Below are 22,730 nucleotides of genomic sequence, written 5' to 3'. Positions count from 1 at the left end.
GATGCCTGTTAAGCGGAGAAATTTGATTATTTGTCAGAAAATATTTGTTAATTTATGCTACTTCCATGATTTAGCAATATTCATGGCTAAACATTGAGATAATTTTTCTGTCCAAATACCTGAGGGTGTCCAAAACATATATTCGGTGTCCAAAATGCAATTCTTACAGGCGATCGGGAATTGCGATTTTCTCAGCTTAAAATGCTTTCGTTAAGGTTAAGGAACGCAAAGTACAATCATATTATAAGCGTATTCTAAGGAAGCTAGGGGACGATTTTTTCAACGTTGTCCTCAGCCTGTCCAAAATACATGGATTACCCTACTATAGGTTTCTCGGTTGTATAACTTGAATAGACATTTCTATCAACAACATACATATTATGATGGATAACCATTGTGTTCAAACGTAAGGGCTGCTTCATATATTAGATATGATGGCTTACTTCCTGAATGTCCTATGAATCCGATGTTTCTTCGAAGCAACCATAACTATTTCCGACTATTTGCGTTCCTATCAACACATCCGTCGTCATCTTAACCCCCTTTCATTTCCTAGAACCAACCAACTAACCCATTTTCCCGGAGAAACAAATGTGATAAACCGACAATCATTGGACCATGATTTACGCCACCTAATTTCATTATCTCCCCGGCAGACACACCGACAAAACTCAATCAACCAGCCAGCGCGCAGCGAGGCACACGACCAAAAATTCATATAACTTTTATGGCATTCGTTCGCAAATTGTGGGGGCACCAAGGAAATTTCTTTATCGGAATCGAAATTTATTGCTCTTCTTCATTGTTTTCACCATTGCATCGCATCGATTTGACTGATAAAATATGGCAAATCACTCTCCGCGCAAGCTGAACGAACCACACGCAGCAACGGCCGAATCCTTATCGGTAGGGCCAAGCCAAACTGGTGAATGTCTGGTACCGCTCGAAGCTTGCCCGCAAACCTTGCCAAATTCCGCAGCTGGGGCGTTTACCATCCGAACGGGATGATATTTGCGTCACATTGTTGTTGGGGGCGGCTGGCTTCTTTGGCAGTGCAACCGATGATGCCACTTGAATCGTCACCATTTTACAGGAGTGGAAAACGCCTTTCGAGAACGCGCCACTTAAAAGAGAAACATTATCGTTTGATTAAATTTTCATGCTACCAACCACAGCGGTGCAGAATGGGGTGAGCTGAGAGCTGCTGTAACGATGACGGTAGCTGCCAACAACTGGTAGGTACCAACCAGCTGGCAACGGATTTAAATTGGTTATGTACTTACGCTGCTGTCGACGGTTCGGCGGTCGAGAACTGAATCGCCACCAGACAGCTGATGATGGTCGCTTTAGCTCGCCGGCGGCGGGGCTCGAGATTGAGTTAGACGGTAATTGGTTGAATTATGGTTACAGTAACTGACAACACTGGGATTAACGAGCAGGAGAAATTTTGTGTCTGTTGGATGGGTGGTTGTTTTTATTTTGTCGTTTCTAGGGAAATCTGTTATTTTCAGCAGATTTTAATCGTTTCCAAGACTATACAAATTTTGCTCAATTTATATTTAAGAATATTTTTACATAACATACATAAGGTCCTTACATTATAGAGTAGAGATTTTGAATCAACTAAACTGAACAGAGCTTAATTCTGACCAGAACATGTCAAAGAAATTTTGAATTCAGTGTCTATATCATATCTCTCAATAATATTCTTTATACATATTCCATTGACAGTAGCTACTATATGAACAACATTTCTACTCCTGACACCGTTTTCTGTTCCATGCAATCGTTCCATCAGGAATCAATATTGTATCACCATTGTAGGAGAAATGATGCCATAGTGGTATACGCGCGAGCGTTCAACAAAATCACCATAATGTGCATAAAATCTTGATCCTGCTACATGAAAACATAAATGAAAATTGTCAATAAGCAAAGAAAGCTCTCTGATGGTAGCTGTGGCAGTGTTCATGGAACGCCTTAGCTGAGAAACAGGCTCTGTCCCAGTGGGGATGTAACGCCATGACATAGAAGAAAAAGATAACCATCGCTGCCATAGTCATCATCACGCTACGGCGGCACCTGACCTGATGCAATAACGTGCACCCTTTACAATGCGTCAAACATGGAATAAACCAGTGGTCATGTAAAATGTCATTAAAATAAAAGTTGAAAAGTAATAGCAATTTTGCAATCCGTATTCTAACATTATTGGCATCAATTAATGGGAGTACCGTTAAAAATCCAAACACACTAAAATTGCCCTAACTTTTTCATCCGTTGAGTAATTAGTTTAATGTGTCTTAATTACACTTTAATTTCATCAGGAACGCAAGTCACGAGGGACAGCAAAATACTTTACTGTAACAGACAACAAATGAGGGAATTTCTATGGGGGGTCGCGAAAACTACGTCTGCTGGCAAAAGGGGGTCGCGCGACCTGAAAGTTTGGGAACCTATGCTCTAAAGGACCCGGAATTTGAATATCGGTGAACCGCAACTCATAATGGACCCCCAATCGGACTGGAAAAGGAACAGCAGTCGCACATCAGCATCATCGTGCTCATCATTCTACCATGGACAGGGTAGAAGAGTAAAAGAAGCACAAACCAGTTCAATAAAGTAGAATACAATAGAATACATTAAGGCGCTGTACAAAGTGGAAGTGCATCGTCCAATTGGAATTGCTCACGTAGTACCCTAGTGGACAAAAGAGCTGTAAATTGGGTTAAGTGATTAAGAATAAAAAGCCGTTGTACGAAGTTTTGGCCTGTCAGGTGTTCTGGCCATAGTGCGTTATTCAGCCTGTTGCGATCCAAATCGGGATAAATTTATGTCTTACGAGTAGAACCTAATATGATATGATGGGTACAGCTGTGAAATCCATAGATTTTTATTGAAAATGGTAGAAAAAAAATTCCCTTAAAAATCAGCTTCCATACAGTCGACTCTCTACATCTCGATATTGAAGGGACCATCGAGATAGGGGGAGATCGAAATGCAGAGTCTATGTTTAATGCACACTAGATTGAAAAACTCTTCGTAACTAGGAAAACCCTTCAACAAACAAATGTCACTTTGCATTCTCAGAATGTTTGCACCCACGAAACGAGATCTAGCAACCTGCGAATATTGATATATCGACATATGGAGCGAAAATCTGGAACAAAAACGATCGAGATCGCATCGAGAAAGGGAGATATCGAGATAAGGAGATATCGACATATAGAGGGGTAAAATGTATACAGATTGAAGAGACCGATGAACCATCGAGATAGGGAGAGGTAACGAGATGTAGGACATCGTCATGTGGAGAGTCGACTGTATATCTATTTTGGCCAGGGCTCTTCTATATTAGCGATGCAGGGTCATTAGACCGAAGGCCATCAGACCGAATGGTCAGTAGGCCGAATGGTCAGTAGGCTGGATGGTCATTAGGCCGAATGGTCATTAGACCGAATGGTCAGTAGGATGAATAGCAATTCAGCAGTTATGAAAGTAGAAACGGATCTGTTGTTCTACCATTTTCAACAATTATTGCCAAAAAGTATTTTAACAAAAATTTCTTTCTAGTTTAAAGAATAGCCGATGTTTAAAACTATTTTGGCAGTGTTATGTTCAAAAGAAGGAAAAATTCATGCTGAGGGTGACGGGTTCATTTCCCGTTCAGTCCAGGAATTTTTTGTAAAGGAAATTTGCTTGACTTCCTTGAATATAATGTATCTTCGATCCTGCCACACGCCACATGCAACATGGTCATTGGCAGCGAAAGTTCTCAGTGAATAACTGTGGAAGTGCTCATAGAACACTGCTGAACTGAGAAGCAGGTTTTATCCCATTGTGGACGTAACGGCAACAATAAGTTTCAATAACAATTCGGCCTACTGACTATTCATCCTAATATCCATTCGGCCTAACGACCTTCGGCCGAATGGCCTTCGGCCTAATGATCTTCTGCCGAATGGCCTGACACCATTTTGGCCTCTCCCATAAGAAATACACGTGATTGGCCAAAATAGAAATCAAAGTTGAGAATTTGGCCAAAACTGATGCTGTGTTTCTATTTTGGCCAGTGCCACTTTTAATGCAGTTTTAAGTAGGGTCTTGTACCTATTTTGGGAACTTGTTGCTATAAGGAAGTAAATTTTTCACCCGGCAACCTGATTATTGGAACACGGTGAGATACGTACAGTATCTAACCCTAAAAAAAATCAATTCAATTGCTATGAAATTGACTTAGTTATAGCGGCAAGCACCCAAAATAGGTACACCTACCCAAATAGTACAAGACCCTATTAGCTTGATTTCTATATTTTTCCTTCCAAATATTGATTGAAACCTTTCATTACATTGGTAGTTTTCATGGGATTATTGAATATTTTTATAAAAGTGATTTCTCTTAGACTGGCCAAAACCGGTGCTCGCAGCCTACGTCCAGAAGTTATCTAAGCCTCACTGCTGTGTAATGACTTCCGTTACCGCAAGCGTCATGAACGTATTTATATTTGAAGTTTCTCCAAAAGCAGTTTCTTTTTCTCCTCAAGGCTCATGACGGTCTGACGATCTTCTGGCAGGATTTGGCATCATGGCATTACACGAAGGATATGCTAGAGGGTTCCGGGTCATATGGCCGAATGTCATTTGGGCGTAAGGGTAATTTGTCCAAACGCCGTTTGGCCGAATGTCGTTTTTTTTTTGAAAAATGAATGTTGAACTCAAGTGAGCATGCCACGATGCCACTGTTCTCAACATCAATATAACGAGAAAGAACAGTCTATGACTCAAATAAGAAAAAGTCTCTGACATAAAAAATCAGTTTCAACGCCAAATGATTCCTCAATGGTAAAACTAGAAAGAATGTTATGATCAAAAGAAGGAAATATTTCTGATGATCATACTGGCAGCCAATATTACCCTGAGTTTCGGCCAAACGACCATTTCGGCCAGATGGAATTTGGCCACACGGCGTTCAACCAAACGGCATTCGGCCAAGCGGCATTCGGTCGAATGGCTGGACACCCCCAAAAAGGGTGACCTGATTATATTCGATAATTGGCGGGGCATCATATTACTATACATCGTTCTCAAAGTTCTCTGCAACCGAATACAGGAGAAAATTTGAGCAATTTTCCGGCGACAGCAAACAGGATTCCGTGCCGTATTTGTGTATTTGTTTATTTGTTAAGTACTATCAACAGGCTAACTTATGCCCTAATGATATTAGATCTACATAAAACCAATTTAAAATTATTCCTAATTACTGCCATTGATAGGTGAAAGTAGGAACCATCAGCAACTATTAAAAAGTCTAAGAAGGCCACCAAGGGACCTGTGAGCGGCATAGTTCGTGCGACGGCCAGGAATTTCCAAAAAACCTGTGGTTTTGTAGAGCTCTACTTTGCACATGCAGTTGGATATTGGTCAGCAAAACCTGGTAATCGATCTTTGATGTTAACACATCTGAGATGAACAGAACCCGGGCCGCACTCCGACGAATCGCTAAATTTTCCAAATGGATGAGTTGACAACGACTCTCGTAACTGGGTAGACGAAACTGGTCTCTCCATGGAAGGCGTCGGAGAGCGAAACGGATGAACCTTCGTTGTACAGCTTCAATTCTATCCACTCCGTTATAGTAGTAAGGATTCCATACCAGCGAACAATACTCTAATGTTGAGCGCACCAGAGAGCAGGGTTGGTAACCATCTGTTTCGTCACCGACCAACGACGAAAAATTAAAAAAGTTCGTCAGCTAATAAAACTCCGTCACTTGCATTATCATCAGCGACCTACAAAGAAACCACGACGAGGGTGAACCGAAAATAAAACAGGGAGCTATAGTTTTCGTCATTCTCTTTTGTCTTCTTTTGCAACGACGAAAAACGAACACGTTTTCGTCACATGGCATCCGATTGCAGATGAAAGGCGAACCAGTCAAGCTTTTATTGACGATTTAGCCTCGGTCTTTCAGAGCTGATCAACTAGCTCTGATGGTATGCTTATTGCGCTGCCAATCTGAAGGTTTTTGGTTCGATTCCGAAAGAAGGCGGGTTTCATTTTTGCATTTTTTTTTCTTGGTCAGCCAATCCCGTGAGGCTGATTATTCGTTCGCCTCCCCTGTTCGGTGCAAGCTACTCAACGAAAATGTCAATAAAGAGAAACGACAAAACTTTTTCGTCGCGGCCAGCAAACTGACTGATGGTGTTTGAAGAAAAATATTCAAGAGCTGCTGACTCAGTGACGCAAACTTTTTATTTCCCGTTGTCGTCAGTGATTATGCTTCAGCTCCGATGACTATTAACAACCCTGCCAGAGAGCAATACAGCTGCTTCAGGCAATAGATGTCGGTGAATTCTTTCCTGACACCGAACAGGAAGCCGAGGTTTCTGGACGTTTTTTCTACAACATACGATATGTGTTGCTGAAAAGACAACTCACTATCCAGCTTCGCGCCTAGATCCTTAATGCAATTAGTCCTTTCAATGCCGAAGAGATCGTAATTGAACTGCAAAGAATCCTTCTTCTTCGAGAAAGTTATAACGGAACACTTGTTAGGGTTTATTTTCATCCGGTTTGTAGCGCACCACTCTGCAAAATTGATAAGCTGTTGCTGGAGAAAGCGGGCATCGGTAGGCGAACTAATTTGAAAATAAATTTTCATATCGCCGGCGAAGGACAAGCGAGGAACCTTCAATTTCTTAATCCGGGAGCGGTCGCTTTGTGTACTGAGTACACGCACCATGAAAAATGCACGCATGTGGTGCACAGAGTGAGCGCGGCGTCACTGAAGGTAGTCAAAGACGCGACTGCTCCAGGGTTAATAACATCATTGAAGTATATAAGAAAGATCAGGGAATCAAGGTGGCTACCTTGGGGAATTCCAGAAGAAGCATCAAAATACGTGAAGTCAATTCTTACGGTGAGCTGGCGGCCGATGAGATACGAACGCAGCCAACTAACAAATCTGCCACCGAAGCCTAGTTTTGCTGATTTGCCAATCGCAATTTCATGATTTATGCTATCGAAAGCAGTCGAGAGATCCAAATAAAGCGTATCAGTTTGTTTAGCTTTACAGAATCCATCAATTATATACGACGTAAACGACAGCAAATTGGCTGTAGTAGATCGCTTTGGCATAAACCCATGTTGATCTTCATCGATGTAGTGACGACAATGGCTAAAGATCGGCTCAACAACCACACGTTTAAACAGTTTTGCAACTGAGCTCAGGGCGGAAATACCACGGTAGTTCTCGATCCTGTGTGGAACATATTGTCATGCCACACATTTACATATGCTACTTGAAGCAAATCAGTGAATTCCAAGAGTCTCTCTACCTGATGTTTATTGATTACGAAGAAGCTGTACGTCAGTGAAACCTGGTGTGTATCAGTGGAAGTTTTCATCAATAGGTACCTGTGATTTACAATTCGTGCATGGTGGCCTCACAATTGGCCTCCAACGTGAAGCTGTATTGGCGATGTCAACAAAAGCCTATAGGAGGTGGCAGGCCCGTGCCAAGAAGTGGTCCCAAGGGAGGAGTTTTTCCAATTTTGGCTAAAGGCGGAGGGGCGCCTAGTGTATGAAGCGTCGATACTGGGAGGGGTTTAACCACCAACCCCCCCTTGTGCACGGGCTTGGGATGTGAGTCGGCCACACACTACGCGGGCGGGAACGATATCTGCATGCAAGCATTAAATTGGAACCCAGCAGGACATCGCAGCAGAAGCAAGCCCAGAAGCTAATAGTGGTACAATCTCAACACACATATTAACCCTCGAGCAGTCGCGTCTTTGGCTATCTGCAACGACGCCACGCTCACGCTGTGTACCACAAGTGTGCATTATTCATGGTGCGTGTACTCAGTACTTGACGCGACCGCTCTCGGGATAAGAAAGTCGACATAAATGTGTCCTGGCCACAGGTTAAGGGGATGACGGGCTATTGCCCAGGATGGAGATCCTTCAACTTGGCCCCTTGCACCAGGGTGTTCAGGACTGGAAGTATTCGCCAGCTCAAAACCAACAAAGCAGGTAGGATGGTATCGCAACTGAGCTCAACAAGATGACTTCGAAAAGTTGCCCACCTGTCTACCACCTGTTGGTAGGTAGTCATGATCTGGAAAGCGAACAGCCAACAGAGGAGAGGAAGGAACGAAATTATTTTGACCACTTTCATTCACCTTCGAGCCCACCGTTATTCAATTTAAACAACACGAACTAAAAACTTTAATATGATATAATCACGAATACACTCGTTGTCGCTACTCGGTCGGTGCATTTGCCAAGAGCTTATGCATCAGCTGGGCAGCCGACAGCATTGAAGGCAGTCAAGTACATATGCACGTACACAGTGCCCTACACTAGTGGATTAATATGCTTTAAACCCCATCCCTCCCCATAGCATCGCATCGGCTGCCCAACTCCACCACCAGCTTGAAGTATGGTATATCTACTACACACTTATTCCGGTTTGTCGTCGTCACAATATCCCTTCCGTTTTGGCTGACATCATTTGGCGGCACGGCGGATGATCTGGGCCGCAAAAGCCGTCGTCCGTTCGTTCGTTCGCTCGGTCGGTTGATTCAAAGTCAATGCCAAGGATTTAGCGCGATGCATTTTCGTGCGATTTATTTTAAGCTGCGCGCGGCTAGATACGCTTTAACTGCGAATAGCTGTGTGGGTGTATAAGGGCGTAATAAACATAATATAAACAAATGCAATAATTGTTTATTGTAATTGAGACAGAGGCGTAAATTCTATTACACTTGGGTTTGGCATTAAGGGGTTACAGTCCATGCGGGGATAAAAAAATCGAACTTTTTTATTGCAAAGCTAGACAATACACATTCCAAATTTCATGAAGATTGGAGCCCTAGACCCAAAGTTACAGCCCATTGTAGCGCTTATCCTGCATAAAGACAAGACAAAGCGTGAAAGTTGAAATACAATTATCTCGAAATGGTGCTTTTAAAAAGTGCCGTTGCGGTGATCATGATATCTTAAAAACTAGTTGACTACCCGAGCAGAAAGGAATAACAACAGCATTAGAAAATGTGTTATTTTGGCAAAATAACTTGATAATAAATTATGTTATAAACTTGGTTGTCATAAGCGGCAAAATTACAAAAAACATAACAAAGAAATGTTCCTGGAAGACCAATTTAATAACATGTTTAGTTAGTTTCGATAACATCATAATAACGATGAATTTGGAAAATATGTCAATAACAAATGTTATTTAAAAGTTATTGATAACAATTCGAACGCAAAATTAGTTATGATATCAAACTAATAGCAAAGTAAGTAATAATGCTGGAGTCTTGTACCATTTGGGAAGGTGTACCTAATTTCGGCACTTGCCGCTATAACTGAACTAAACTAAACTAAATTTCATACCTAATTGACACACGATGAGCTACGTACAGTATCTAACCCTATACAAAAATTCAAATCAATTGGTTTGAAATTGACTTAGTTATAGCATCAAGTGCCCAAATGGCACAAGACCCTATATGAAAAACAAAACAAGCGTTCAGAACATATCAATAATCCTTGCTAGTTATTATATAAAATCAATTTCAATCAATTTATCAATCAATAAAATCAATTTCAAAACGTGTTATTGTTGTGCTATTGTTTATAAAATATGAGTGCACTCTCAGTAGTATAATAACTAAATTAGTTTCATAACAAAACATATAAATCAAATATTTTTTTATGGCTGTATATCAATAGCTTGATCATAATAAAATAACATGTTATAGAAAAGTTATGCCTTGATAAGTTAATAATAACAAAACAAGATATAAAAGCAAAATATGTGTTTTGATAGTTATTAGTTTGATATTCCCCTCTGCTCGGGTAGATTTGCAAACTTTTTTTTAAATTAAATTATTCGTATTTAAAATTTTGAGGTACTGTCAACCGTTTAACGAAAACATTTTTTTCACGATAAAAATCCATGTTGAACAAAAAGCTGTTTTAGGAGAAACGTATCTTTTGAAGTTCAACTATGCAAGTGAACCGTTCAGTACTTCGAGATTTTAAAAAGTTTGCAAATCGGTCAACTAGTTTTTAAGATAACGCACTTTCTGAAAACACCAATTCGAGTTAATACCGTTTAAAGTTTCGCGCTTTGGCTTGTCCTTATGGAGGGTGTGCACTACAATGGGATGTAACTTTGGTTATAGAGCTCCCATCTTTATGAAATTAAGAATGTGTATTGTCTAGCTAGTATACTTTCAGGTTATGCAATAAAAAGCTCTATTTTTGTTATCCAGCAACGTATGATACCTCGTAAAATTGCCAAATAGTAACCAATGCTTTCTTGTTTTTTTTTTAATTTGCTGGCGAACTGATCGATTTACATTATTTACCCCTAAACCGAAAACATGTAAAACGACCAACATACGTATGTAGTTCTCAGAGACTCCTTTTGGAATTCGTTTAGGGATTACCCCAGGATTCTTTCATAGATTGATTGATCCCGGGATTTCTTTAGGGACTTTTGTAGGGATTCCTGCGGAATACTTTCAGGTATTTCTCCAGTGATTCCTTCCGAGAATCGACGCGAGATTCCTACCAGTGTTCCATCGGGAAATTTCTCCTAGTATTTTTTCACGAATTTTTTGTAGTGCTGATTTTCTCCGAGAACTATTCGGAATTCCTGCGGGGATTACCCTCTGTGTAAGAAGAGGTTGTGCAGCGACGCTTCGATAGTTCAACGAGCCATGTATCAAAGATTTTATATATGTGTTCTGTTTCCTACGTTTTGATTTTACTGGATCTTCTTCAGGGGATCGATTTAATTGTTGGTTTTTCGTGTAACAATTTTTTTTAACATTTTACTGTCATTCCTTGTTTTATAAATTTGTACGTTGTTTGAAACTCGAAACCATCATATAAAAAAAACAAATTTGGTAGTCGTAACCTGTGGTCCGGGCTCCGACCAGTACTTTTGCATACAGTTTTCCAGTTCCAAAAAAAGGACTTATTCTCAAACAAGTAAATGATAAAAACAACCACTAGACGAAAAAAATAACAATTTATTCGATTCCCTTAAGAAGATCTATTAAGGATCGAGGCGTTGGAAACATAACACATATAGTTATTCTTGATCCCTAAAAGACTGAAACGCCACCAAAATACCCAAAAATGTTATAATAGTGTATAGATAGTGCTGAAAAAAGCATGAGACAATTGCTATTTATTGTGCACTTATATTTAACAATATTTTGAAATTATACCAGACTTCCAATTGTTCGTGAAATCATGTCAATTAATTGAAACTTGCCTGTTGTTAACAAATTTTTATGAAGATTCAATTTGCAAGCCACCTTGGGCGTTAAAGGGTAATGAGGATCAGCTCGATGTGACCCCCTTGGAGGACTTCTGGCGTTCAGTCAAAGTAGTTATCAACGACACAGCCGAAAGCACCGTCGCTTCGGGTCCTTGGCACAACGTCGAAGGACGATGAGTAGTTTGATGAGAGATACAAAGAGATTTTAGAAAAGGTGAACACAGCACGAGCGGTTATGCTGCATCATGGACCGGTAGAATGACGAACGTTGTGCCAATAATGTCATGACACATGAGTGATCTAACAGAAGCTTATGTTTGTGCATCCCGCAAAAGCTTCATGAAAACGAAATGTACAAGCAGAAGAATGGGAGAATCCAGTGATGTGATTAAAAGGTGGAATCAGTACTTCAATAATGAGTACCTGAATTACGTGGAAAACGTAGTTACTATTCAGAAACTAGAATGATGAAATGATTACGACGTTTTTAAATGTATGAAGAAGATTCAGATTTTGGACATTAGCGATATAATTTAATTGTATGCCTAAAAGGAGTGAAAGACACAAGACTGGCAATGAAACACACGTCCCACCAAGCTGTCATTGGTTTCAGCGACTTTCTAATATCCATGCTTGTTGCGTAACATATTTTGTGCAATTTACCTGTTTTTCTATTTGTATGGAAAGTATAAGCTCCGCCTGTTCAAATCCATGTCAAAAACGTGCTGAATTGGGAAACAACGCTCCTACTCTAAGAAATCGGAGTTGAAATGCAACTCAACTGACACTATGAAGATTGCATGTGCTCTTAGTACAACTTATTCAAACCAAAACGTAGAAAGCTGCTTTTTGGAAGATGTTGTCTCAGTGTTTCGTTTTCAGTGATAAACTACAGTAAATCTACCCTTACACAAGGTTTTCTGCATTCAGCAATTTAGAACTGAAGCATTCAACCATATTGTAGACCTTTTCAATACACATTTCCAGAAAATATTGCAGTATCACGTTAAAAATTATATTACAACGATTATTCTTACTTAACGTTTTAAAAGTTATTTGGAAGGAAAACTTTTGTAATTTTTCACAATGGTCTTGAACAATCCTCAAAACTATTAAAATTTCAATCGATTTTGGCGTAACCTGAACTGTATAAACGTAATCTAAAAATCTACATATTTTCTAGTGTTTCTCTGCCGCAGGAACAGATTTGTTCAAACTTGTGGCTCATTTTTTCTACTTTTCTCATTCGGTCTAATGTTCTGTCACGGTCGCCATGTAGTAATGTTGCAAAGACTTGTTTCAAATCAAGCAGGCCCGTGCAAAGGCGGCAAGGGAGGAGTTTTTCCTAATTTCGGTCAAAGGCGGACAGGAGTCTAGTTTATGGAACATCGGTAATAGGGCGAAGGGTTAACTCCCAAAACTCCTCCCTGGGACACGGACTTGAAATCAACCCTACATCAAAACTTTCAATTATGAAATATCTTGACCGCTTCTTTCCAGACCTGTGTCCTCATCTTGTATGGGAATTCCTATGTACATGGTACAATTATGTGTAGAACGGCAGTGTAGGTAATGCAACTGAGCAATCAATAACTTGTGTGCCCTAGTCAAAATGTGCTTGTGCATGTTTACATTCCGGACGGATGTTTAAACTATTAATTACAATTTTGCAAGAGCAATTGCTCCTTCTTCTTCTTCTTCTTCTTTTTCTTCTGTATGGCTTTACGCTCCCATTGGAACATGGCCTGCCTTCTTCAACTTAGTTTTCTTTGAGCACTTCCACAGTTATTAATGGAAAAGCTCTCTTTGCCTGCTAATACATGAATTTGTGTATTGTGAGGCAAGCACAATGACACACTATGCCCCGGGAGTTGAGAAAATTTTCCCGACCGGAACGCGAATCGAACCCGCCGTCTCGATCGGCGATCCATAGCCTCCCTCTCGCTCCCTCTTTCATCCTTCATTTTCGCGTGTTTGATTAGGAGAGTGAGTAAGTAAAAGAAAAGGCTGCGCACGTAACTGCACAATAATCTACGAGGCGGAGGGGATTGTTTGAGATGAGTAAAACGAGTCTACGTGTTTTATGGACAGTGCTTTTGCGCATTTGCCTACAAATTACTATAATATAAAAAAGCAGATTCACTTGTCACGTCTCACCATGAATTGGAGCTTATCTTCGGACAACTTGTTTCTTTTTGTACATTTTGTTAATTAGTGAAATCATTTTAGGAAGAAGGGGGTGACTGTACAAACCCATTACCAAGAAAATTATATTTTCTTATCGAACTATGTTGGGCTCGAACATTTGAGTTTTTGAAAAAAATTGGTTGCAAATGAAAGAGAAGTTGTTTGCAATCATCATTCAAATATTGTAAAATTTGCTTTTCATTAATCAAGCTCTGATTTTGAACGGTTTGCCCAATTTTATCGATAAAAAATAAAATCTTCAGAAGGGTTACGAAAAATCAGTGTTTAGTAAAATAATTTGGAAAACATCTAAATCGAACACCAATCAAATCACCAATTAGTAACCTTGTTTGCTCCTGGAACGATCGAGCCACGGATCCACTCGATCACCTTGCGGGTCACTCTGCGGAAGAGACCGCGCGTCTTGGGTACACGGGACCCACCGAGCGCCTGATGTACCGTTTCGGCCTGACCCTGCGGATGTGCTTCATGATGATCGTGGAAAATGTGGTGCGTTACGGGATTCAATGAGCAAGCCGGATGGTGACCGGAGGAATTGGGATTGGGAAAGGGTTGTGCTACTAGCGATTTGAGGGTGTCCTGCTGAAATGACGATCGTGCACTAACGATAGCCGATGTAGCCGAATGGCGCTTTTGAAGCTTTTTCTGCTGGTAGAGCCGATGACAGTTGGAATCGGAATGACTGTGATGGAGAGTTGCGGTGACAGCAGATGGTCGATCAAATGATGTTGCGGCGGTGTTGAACATTACCGTTGATTTTTCTTTTCGATGGAACAGTAGGACGATGTATACACAAAATAAATCACCACACTACTAAGCTACTACATTGAACTGTTGCTTCGTTTGGTATCGAGAGTGTAGAGCACCACTTCGCCCTAACAAGTTCCAATCAAGTGGAGAGCTCCTTGAAATTATGCTAATAAACCGCAGCACACTTGCTTGCTCTTCTTCTTAGCCCAAGTGTCCTGGGCGCAAGCCATACACTAGCTCTCTTAAATATTGATTTTACACTTCTTCAGTAAACTATAGCACCATTTCTTCTACACGCCAAGCGTGCAGTAGCTTGAGCAATAAGAGAACAATTTCCACCGGAGAACAGTTTGAAGCGTATCTTGCTCATACAAAAAGGATGATTTTTTTTCTTCGCCTCATTTTCACCGCTTTGGTTTACACTTTCGTCTTACTTAAGTCCTGACCCCAACTTTTCCGGACCTTCAATTTGTTGACACCGAGCGTAAGCTGTAGAGATAGCTGTCGAAAAAACAAACAAGTTTGTTAGACTGTTTTTCCGCATATATGCACACCCGTATCACTACAGTGCACCCCATCGGGGATGAAAATTCTCCACAAGGACGCACCAAAAGCTATCATTTTGCATTTAGCTTCACTTGACTGATCCCGCCGTTTAGGTGCCTTCGGTATTATCCTGTTGTGGCGGATGCTGCTGTGCTTGATTGCGGTGGTGGGTTACGTGAGATGGAAAATATATATTGATTGTTTTAAAATTCCAACAAACAACAGTTTATCGATCGGATGGTTGACTGCCTGGCTGATTCCCTCGGGAGCTCTCCGACAGATGGAGAAATTGATGCGACAGGGTGGAGATTAGAAACCACGATTGAAATAAATTGAGTGTGTAACTCTAGAGGATTGAAATATCACTTTGTATTAAAAGTTTTTCAACATACGACATCCATGATTGTATCAGAAGGCCGGCTCCAGAGGCACGTTATCCTCCAATTGGCACATTTGTGCCATATTTATGTCATAGTGTCAACCCGAAACGAAGCTTTTTTAACCCAATAAGGCTGACACAAATTTCTATTTTCTCTTATATATAGAAAAAAATACACTGAGAGTAATATTCTTGGGACTTTTTCAAATCAAAAATAGATTTTACTTGCGTATTCCAATGAAAAAACTATAGATATTTCCTACATCTCATCGTACTCATGTTACAGCGAATTAAAAAAAATAAAAACAAAATAAGAAAAAAATAGGACCTAAATGTTATTCGAGACGGTCTGAAAATTCACATATCTGAGAAATATATGATCCATTATGGATAAAAACTGTAAAACAGTAAAAATCTCGCATAACATTTCACAATGTCCCTTACATTTTTCTTAATATTTTTGATTTTTCAAATTCGCTGTAACTTAAGTATGGTTGGATGATTTTTTTTTACTTATTCGTTTATTTGGGAGGCTCGGGCGCCACATGGGCATAACTGAGCCGAAATCATTTGTTTTTACAGTGATTTAACATTTTACAATTTATTACTGCCTTAATACTATGTTAGTTTGGGAAGCCGAAGTACTCGCGGCTGTTTCGAGGTTAGGGGAGAAAGAAAATAAAAATGGAAAAGAGGGATTTATGGGTTTTAAACTAAATTATTTGCTAACTCATACAAAAAAAACATCGATGGGACAAATTGTCCAGATCTGTAACAGAACCAAAAAGAAAGAACTTTATCGGTAGACAACGACAAGAAGAAGACAAATGAAAGGGGAACGACGACAGACAGGGGCGAACAACAAAACCAAATGGCGGACAACGAAAACAAGGAACGGAATATATCAAACTCTGACATCAACACGTTTCAAAAACTGATAAATGAGATTCATGTATTCCAAATCAAGGACAGCCAACACTTCTCTAACGGGTTTCTGTTGTTTTCCTCGGACCCGGAGAATTTCATGCAGCTCAGATCTGACCTAACGATACTCATCGCATCCCCACACGACATGATCGATATCCTGGTAAGCCACGTCGCAGACACAGAGATTGCTTTCCGAGTGCCCAATATGGAAGGTATGTATGAGCGTTCAACAAATAGTGGTTGAACATCAGCCGACACTTCACACGAATGAAATCGCGGCTCAAATCCAATCCTTTGAACCATGGCTTCTTCGACACCTGTGGAAAGATGGAGTGCAACCATCTACGCATCTCTCCACCTCTCCATTTGTGTTGCCAGCTGATCAAGGTCTCCTGATGAGCCAATGCAAAAAAATCGTCGAAGGCGATTTGACGCTCGTAAATATCGCCTTCGCTAGCGCCCACTTAGCCAGAGAGTCCGCTTTCTCATTGCCCGGAATCGAGCAATGTGAAGGGACCCAAGCTATGGTGATGGTGTATGAGCGTTTGGACAAAGCACTCAAGACTTACTCCATTCAGGTGGTTGGATGATGTAGGGAAAAAATAATATGCATAGTTTTTTTTCATTGAAATCTGTACGTAGAATCTATTATTGGTTTGAAAAGTGTCCATATTGTTTGCTTTCGCTTATCTTAACAATCGATGAACAATAAAAATCAAGAAAAAATAGTTAGAAGCATTTGATCATCCTGGGCTACTTGGCCAATTTTGAGGCTGAAAGTCAAATTTATAAAAAAATCGAAGGGTAAGGTTTTTGAAAAATTGAAATTATATGACATCTTACAAAGATCCGCGATGAATTTTACACTCAGTGTATTTTTAACTTAAACTCCTTCAAATATCCTCAAAAACTTTGAAAGACATCACTTCAATCCAAAAAAACCGTTTTCAAAATTATTTTTTTGAAGAAGAAAATTACATATTCATACGCTCTTTTCAAAAATTAGGTGAGGAAAAATAGTTATGTGTTAATGCTAAGGTATATAATTCACGAAATCTAGCGCATGATTAAAATCTCATTCGAATTGAAAAACATCGAGTCAAACATTGTATTTTTTTTCGAGTTTTAGGCTGGAGATGCTCAATATCTTCCAGAATTTGACATGTTTTTCAGGAAGCTCGAAAGAATTTCATTCCTTCTCCTCTTTTTGATAAAAATTCTGATAAACAGTAAATGAGACAGTAGTTGTTGGTTATGTTTTGCAAAATAAAAATAGGCACCATTTAAGAAATGGCTAACTTAGCGTTGTTGATATATTTCCATATTTTAAATCTGCAAGCCAAACTGAGCTGTAAGCAATTGCCCAACTGTCAAAAGGTGATATTGAAAAATCTCTTTGAAATTCATTTGAGCTGTAATAATAAAGCTTAAAAAATCTGAAAAATAACAAAACGGCTCATAAAAAGGTGCTTTTTCGTAAAAAAAATAAAATCTATTTTTTTCAAAATTTAAAAACCCAACTTCAACAAAAAAATATGCCCTTTTTCAAACGTAACACAAAATTGAAAAAAAAAAATGGCCTGCATGTTCATAAAAGATGTGCATTTTGGTGACAAGAATATTTCTTCTGAAGACTGCATAAAGTTTTACAAGACAGATTCGTTAAGGATTAGATTGTACAAAATAAATTAAAAATTAGTGGAATACAAAAAAATTTCGGAATAAACTAGATGTTGCTGTCAGCCCTTTCCACGGTGCCGCCGCAGCTGAACGTCTGATTTTTTGGCAAACAAAGAACAATTTGTGCCAGGGTCAATGGTCAAACCGAACAAGTGTAAGTACTCCCAAATTATACCTAAAACTGAAACTAAAAATAAGTATAAGTAAGCTTGTAGCACAAAAGTTCTGAGTAGCATTCTGCTCTTAAGAGTCGGAGAAGCGTACTCTTTTGTTCTTAAAGCACAAGTTAAAGAGCAAAAGATTTTTTTTTGGAAGTTTTGATGACTTTCAGAGCTTTGGTCAAAATTTTGCAAACATTCCATCAGGGTTGGTCAATGCTCGCTCTTGCCCTTGAAAAGTGCAAATTCCAGTGCGATATAGATAAGTGTGCCTTGACGCTCTTTGATTTCAAAGAGAAAAATATCTCTGTATTGCGGATTTTTAGAAAAATTTCCACTCTGCGGTAGCCGGCGAGTTCTACCGCAGCTGTCAAAGTCCTACCGCAGGCTTGAAAATCATCCTATCATTGAAACTGAAGGCCAAATCAAAGCATGCTTGCAAGGTGAATTGAACTGAAAACCAACAACAAACAATGATCATCGGCGTCGTATCCAAGGCTATCCAAGGCATCGCTAGGGCTCGCTAGGGTAGATCGATGATACCTCAGTGAAAATCAGTATTCTGACAGCTGCGGTAGCTTTTTGTTCTACCGTAAAACGGAAAGTTTTCTCTAAATTAGCAATACCAAAAAGTGAAACCGCGAAAAAGAGCGTAGTGCACCGCGTTTTCCCACGAAAAGAGTAGTTTATTTATCCGCACTACCTCTTCTTGCTCGGTTGTGTGGGAAGTGTGAACGAATGCATGTTGCCATGGCATCCACACAAGCTCGAATACGAGACTCGCGATGAAAATCTGATTTGCTACAGCAAACTGTCAATGCAGCTTACAATTCAATCCTACTTTAAACGATTTTCTAGCATGTAAACTGTTAAGGTGTCATCTTGAGATCATCATACCAAGCAGTGGTGTAAGGAGATTCTACTGGGCTTTGTTGTAGAAGAAGTTGTCATCAGGCCGCGCTGGTGTTGGAGCCAGGCGCTAGGCCCGGTTGAGCAGCAACCGTGTTTAGTAAGAATTCCATCAGTGCCCGAATAGAGATAACACTATTGTATTTCGTGCCCTGGAACGAACTCGTCAAGGCCCCATGTCACATATCTCTTTGAATGAAATAATTCGTTAAAGTCGCGCTTCCTTAGCTCGGGATTTGGATTCTCCAAATTACTCCAGTCTCAATCATTCGCATACATTCATTGAAACCAGGAAGGGATACACAGCTTTCACTATACACTGGGCTGGTACCGTGCTAAGACCTAGTCGACCCCAATACATCGACTTTATTCCAATCATAACAAAGTTCTTGTCCATGCCGTGCCGTGAGTCCATGATTCGGACTGACTCGGATTAGCCTCGATCAAACCGGAGTGGAATCGATGCTTGTTGCCCTTTCATCAGTCACTATGGTTTTGACAAGGGTTCTAACCAGGGCTAATGATTTTAAAGTAGAGTGTAGTACTTCCAAAAGTGGTTTTTTTCATGTTCAAGCGTGATTGCTCTTTACTGGAAAAGTGTAAGAGAGTGTGCTACACTTTCTCGCGGGTGAGATTTCACAAAAGAGCATTGTGAAGTGAGAGCGATGATTGATAGAGCAAATCAGATCAAGCAAGCTGTGGGTGCTGTGTGAAAAAAATTCACTACTCTTTGAATTCTCCTCAGAGTTGACCAACCCTGCATTCACATTTTTGAAAACGTTACACATTTTTAGCAGGCACCAAAATCTTCACTCACTCACGCGAGCAACGATCTATCACACAGCGATATTATCCGGATAAAGTAGCCTGTGATATTTTCCTTGCATCCATAGACGATTGAAAAGGCTCTCACTCCGGTTCCTTTGCGTGATGAAAGTATGCTCTCTCCAACAAGCCCTCACTCACAAATCGTTTGCTCTCGCAGGAGAAAATGGTTGCTCAGTCTGCACCCAACCACGTTTTCACCCGTTTCACGTCTGGGCGGTCCCGTGTTATCTAGGTAGCCGTGAAAACAAAAACATTCAATGTAAACACGGTACCACTGAACGTCAAATAATTGATCTCGTGCATCGGTGGAGACGTTATGTGACTCGCAGACGGAGTGAAAAATTTGATGTTTTGTTGTGTATCCGTAAGTTGGGCATGGAGAGAAAGAGAATTATCGTGAGCGCTTGAGTGAGAGACTTTTATTTTTCCTCCGATGCAGTGATAAATCATGATCGCGGAGGTGGATAAATCCGTGGAATCTGATCACGTGAGTGAAAAATTGGATGCCTGGTTTTAGGTAATAAGAGCATAAACTTTAGTTTTCATTTGAGCTTGGAATTCATGTTTTTGTTTTATAAAATCCCTTTAACTTTGAAATTTTTTGTCAAATTCTATCAATAACTGTTTGTGGCTTAGTCATTTTACTAATATGCGTTTCATTAAAAGTGTGTTAAAGAAAACTGTTGCAGAAAGGTTAAGTTTTCCGATCCAAGTGAAAATAGTAGTTTCCCGAGTAGATGGAAAAATCTGATGAATAGCATATTTAGTTACTATTGATTGAATAACTGTGGCTCACTGTTGTGCAGAAGAGCTAAACTTGTTCTTATGATGAAATTTTCAGCTATTTCGACTAGAACAAAAACTAATATCATATCACTTTGAGCTATTCGTGCGATATTTAGTAAATTTTTGAATAATACATCAAAATCACATCGAGCTATAACAGCAAAAAATGTTCGATTTGAGATATGATTTAGATATTCTCGTCTACCTGGGTTACCATTCATTCAAACGACTGTTTGATATCAAGAATCACACAGAAAGACACAAAAGAAATGGCTTAAAAAATCTTAAAAAAAACTTTAGAGGAAATACCAGATAAAAGTGAAGGGAAGTGAAGCGTGGGTCCCGAGATGAACTAGTCTAGGGCTAAAAATCTTGTTAATACAGATAAAAAAAAATTAAATTAGCAAATAACGAAAGACGTTAATAGGAGGAAGAGAGGGTGCTCGAAAAAATGCCATTATGCAACACAATAAATATAGGAAAACCTTGTCAAATTAAGCATAACTATTGAAAGAATCTGAGAAGAAACTACCCACAGATTCCCAGAAGAGATACCTGGAGGAATCCTGGGATTTCAGAAAAAAGAAGCATTTTTGGGCACAACAGTCAAAGGAACCTTGGATTCATTTTTTTTTTTTAATCTTCGCCAACGTTCCGGCCTTTGTTAGGCCTTCTTCACGGCTCGTTTTGAATCGAATGTGGAAATTAATATCAAAAACTGTCTACCTTTTCCAGCAGGTTGGAAAAGTCATGATAGCTAAACAAATATGGCGTGCGAAATTACAGTATTCCAAATTTAAATATTATTGATTTGTGTTTCTCCTTTAGAAACTGTTGAAGCTGTTATCCTATCCTCTATTCAATTTCCTATCATTTCTGTGTACACGTGTTTGTCCGTTTGACTTTATAGCGGTACCGTATTGTCCAGGTGGCCATGAAAGCGAGTTCATTTCCTGTAAACACGGCACCGTTCAAACGTCAAATTAGTGAAGTCGTGCAGAGATTCATAGAGCTCAAAGGATCAAGTTATTCGTTGTTACTTGAAACCGAGAAGATAGTGCGATGTAATTCACTTCAGAATCCCAACATTCATGTACAGAAATTTGACCCACCACTTTCACTAGATATCCCATCAGCACACCGGATGGACAGCAACGTCAAAAGCTGGAATTTCAGCTATGTATCCTTTCTGCATTCCACCAGTTACACTATCTAGGCTACTCCACGGGATGCCTGACCGGCAGGAGGGCATTGAAATGTGATAGGGGGTCGTCTTCCAGCTGAAATGGATTATTTTTTTCGCTCCAGACGTCAGTTCTCCATCGGAGGCTGCTGCTGGTTCACCAGCGTAGAAAATGGGAACGTAAACCGACCGTCCATTCCGCACAAACATTGCATTGGCACCATTCATCCACTGTCGACCGACGAAATGACAGATTGCGACAGGGAGCCGAAAGGGCAAGTAATATTGAATTTCTATAAATAGCACTTTCGCAATGATTTACCGTAGCAGGAGCTCGTCTAGCGAATTTCCCACGGTCTATTTTGCAACCATTCTAGGGCTAAGGCGGTGCCGCTGCCGCGTCGCCCGGAGCCGGGTGGTAAAGTTATCAAAGTAGAAAACACTTCTTCGTCACTCGCCGCCATAGGTACACCCGGCCAGTTAGCCTTTGGGGGCGCACTCGGAAAAACGGAGAGGAAATTGAAGCGTCGTCTAGCGTCATCTTCGTTAGCTCAGCTAACGAAGTGTAACTGTGTGCCACTCATGCCGGCCGCCGCAACTGTAATTTCTGTAATGACTAATGGTTCATAAACGGTTTTGCCTGGCAATCTGTGTAGGAAGGTAGCTACAAATTTTGCATGGTCCGGGTCCGGGCATGATACGGGTGATATAATTACGTGCACCGTTTGACAATGAGTTTGATGATGATAGCACCCATCGAAGCAAGGAAGCAGTCTAAACTGTTGCTAATAGACTTGAGATTTAAGAAATTATTACCTAGAATTTCACACAGTAATTTATGTTATTATTGATATTTATTAAAGACACTTTATCACTTATGTGGCATTCGTGTCACAGCAGCAATTTATAGGTTAAAGGATTTTGTATGTACACTTGATAATTTGTCATAAAACTCTACTAATTTGATTTTGTTTCAGGTACTAAAATAATAAGCTATTCAATTTGTTGAATTTGCGGCCAAAACATGTGAGCTGTAAATTTTTTTTTTTTTATACGGTGAGGCAAATGTTCCACG

General features: G+C 40.0%; 1 protein-coding gene and 1 long non-coding RNA gene across 12 annotated transcripts in view; both read right to left on the bottom strand.

Annotated features, from left to right (window-relative positions):
* Positions 1–22,730, bottom strand: part of LOC109419421 (anion exchange protein 3) — a 205,510-nt gene that overhangs the window by 53,871 nt on the left and 128,909 nt on the right. The window contains exon 2 of one of the 11 annotated variants that reach the window (XM_029866252.2): positions 14,260–14,760. The exons of 9 other annotated variants lie outside the window; for them this stretch is intronic. The gene's annotated coding sequence lies outside the window, so the exon portion shown is untranslated. One more of the 11 variants, XM_029866253.2, reaches the window with a different exon arrangement.
* Positions 766–1,576, bottom strand: LOC109430788 (uncharacterized). The gene is made up of 2 exons (XR_002135055.3): positions 1,284–1,576; positions 766–1,123 (listed from the first exon to the last, which is right to left on the bottom strand). It is a non-coding gene; the product is annotated as an uncharacterized LOC109430788 (long non-coding RNA).

This window comes from Aedes albopictus, chromosome 2 (genome assembly GCF_035046485.1).
Source record: "Aedes albopictus strain Foshan chromosome 2, AalbF5, whole genome shotgun sequence".
NCBI lineage: Eukaryota > Metazoa > Arthropoda > Insecta > Diptera > Culicidae > Aedes > Aedes albopictus.
Note: the sequence above shows the minus strand (reverse complement) of the source record. Positions and strands in the feature narration are given on the sequence as shown.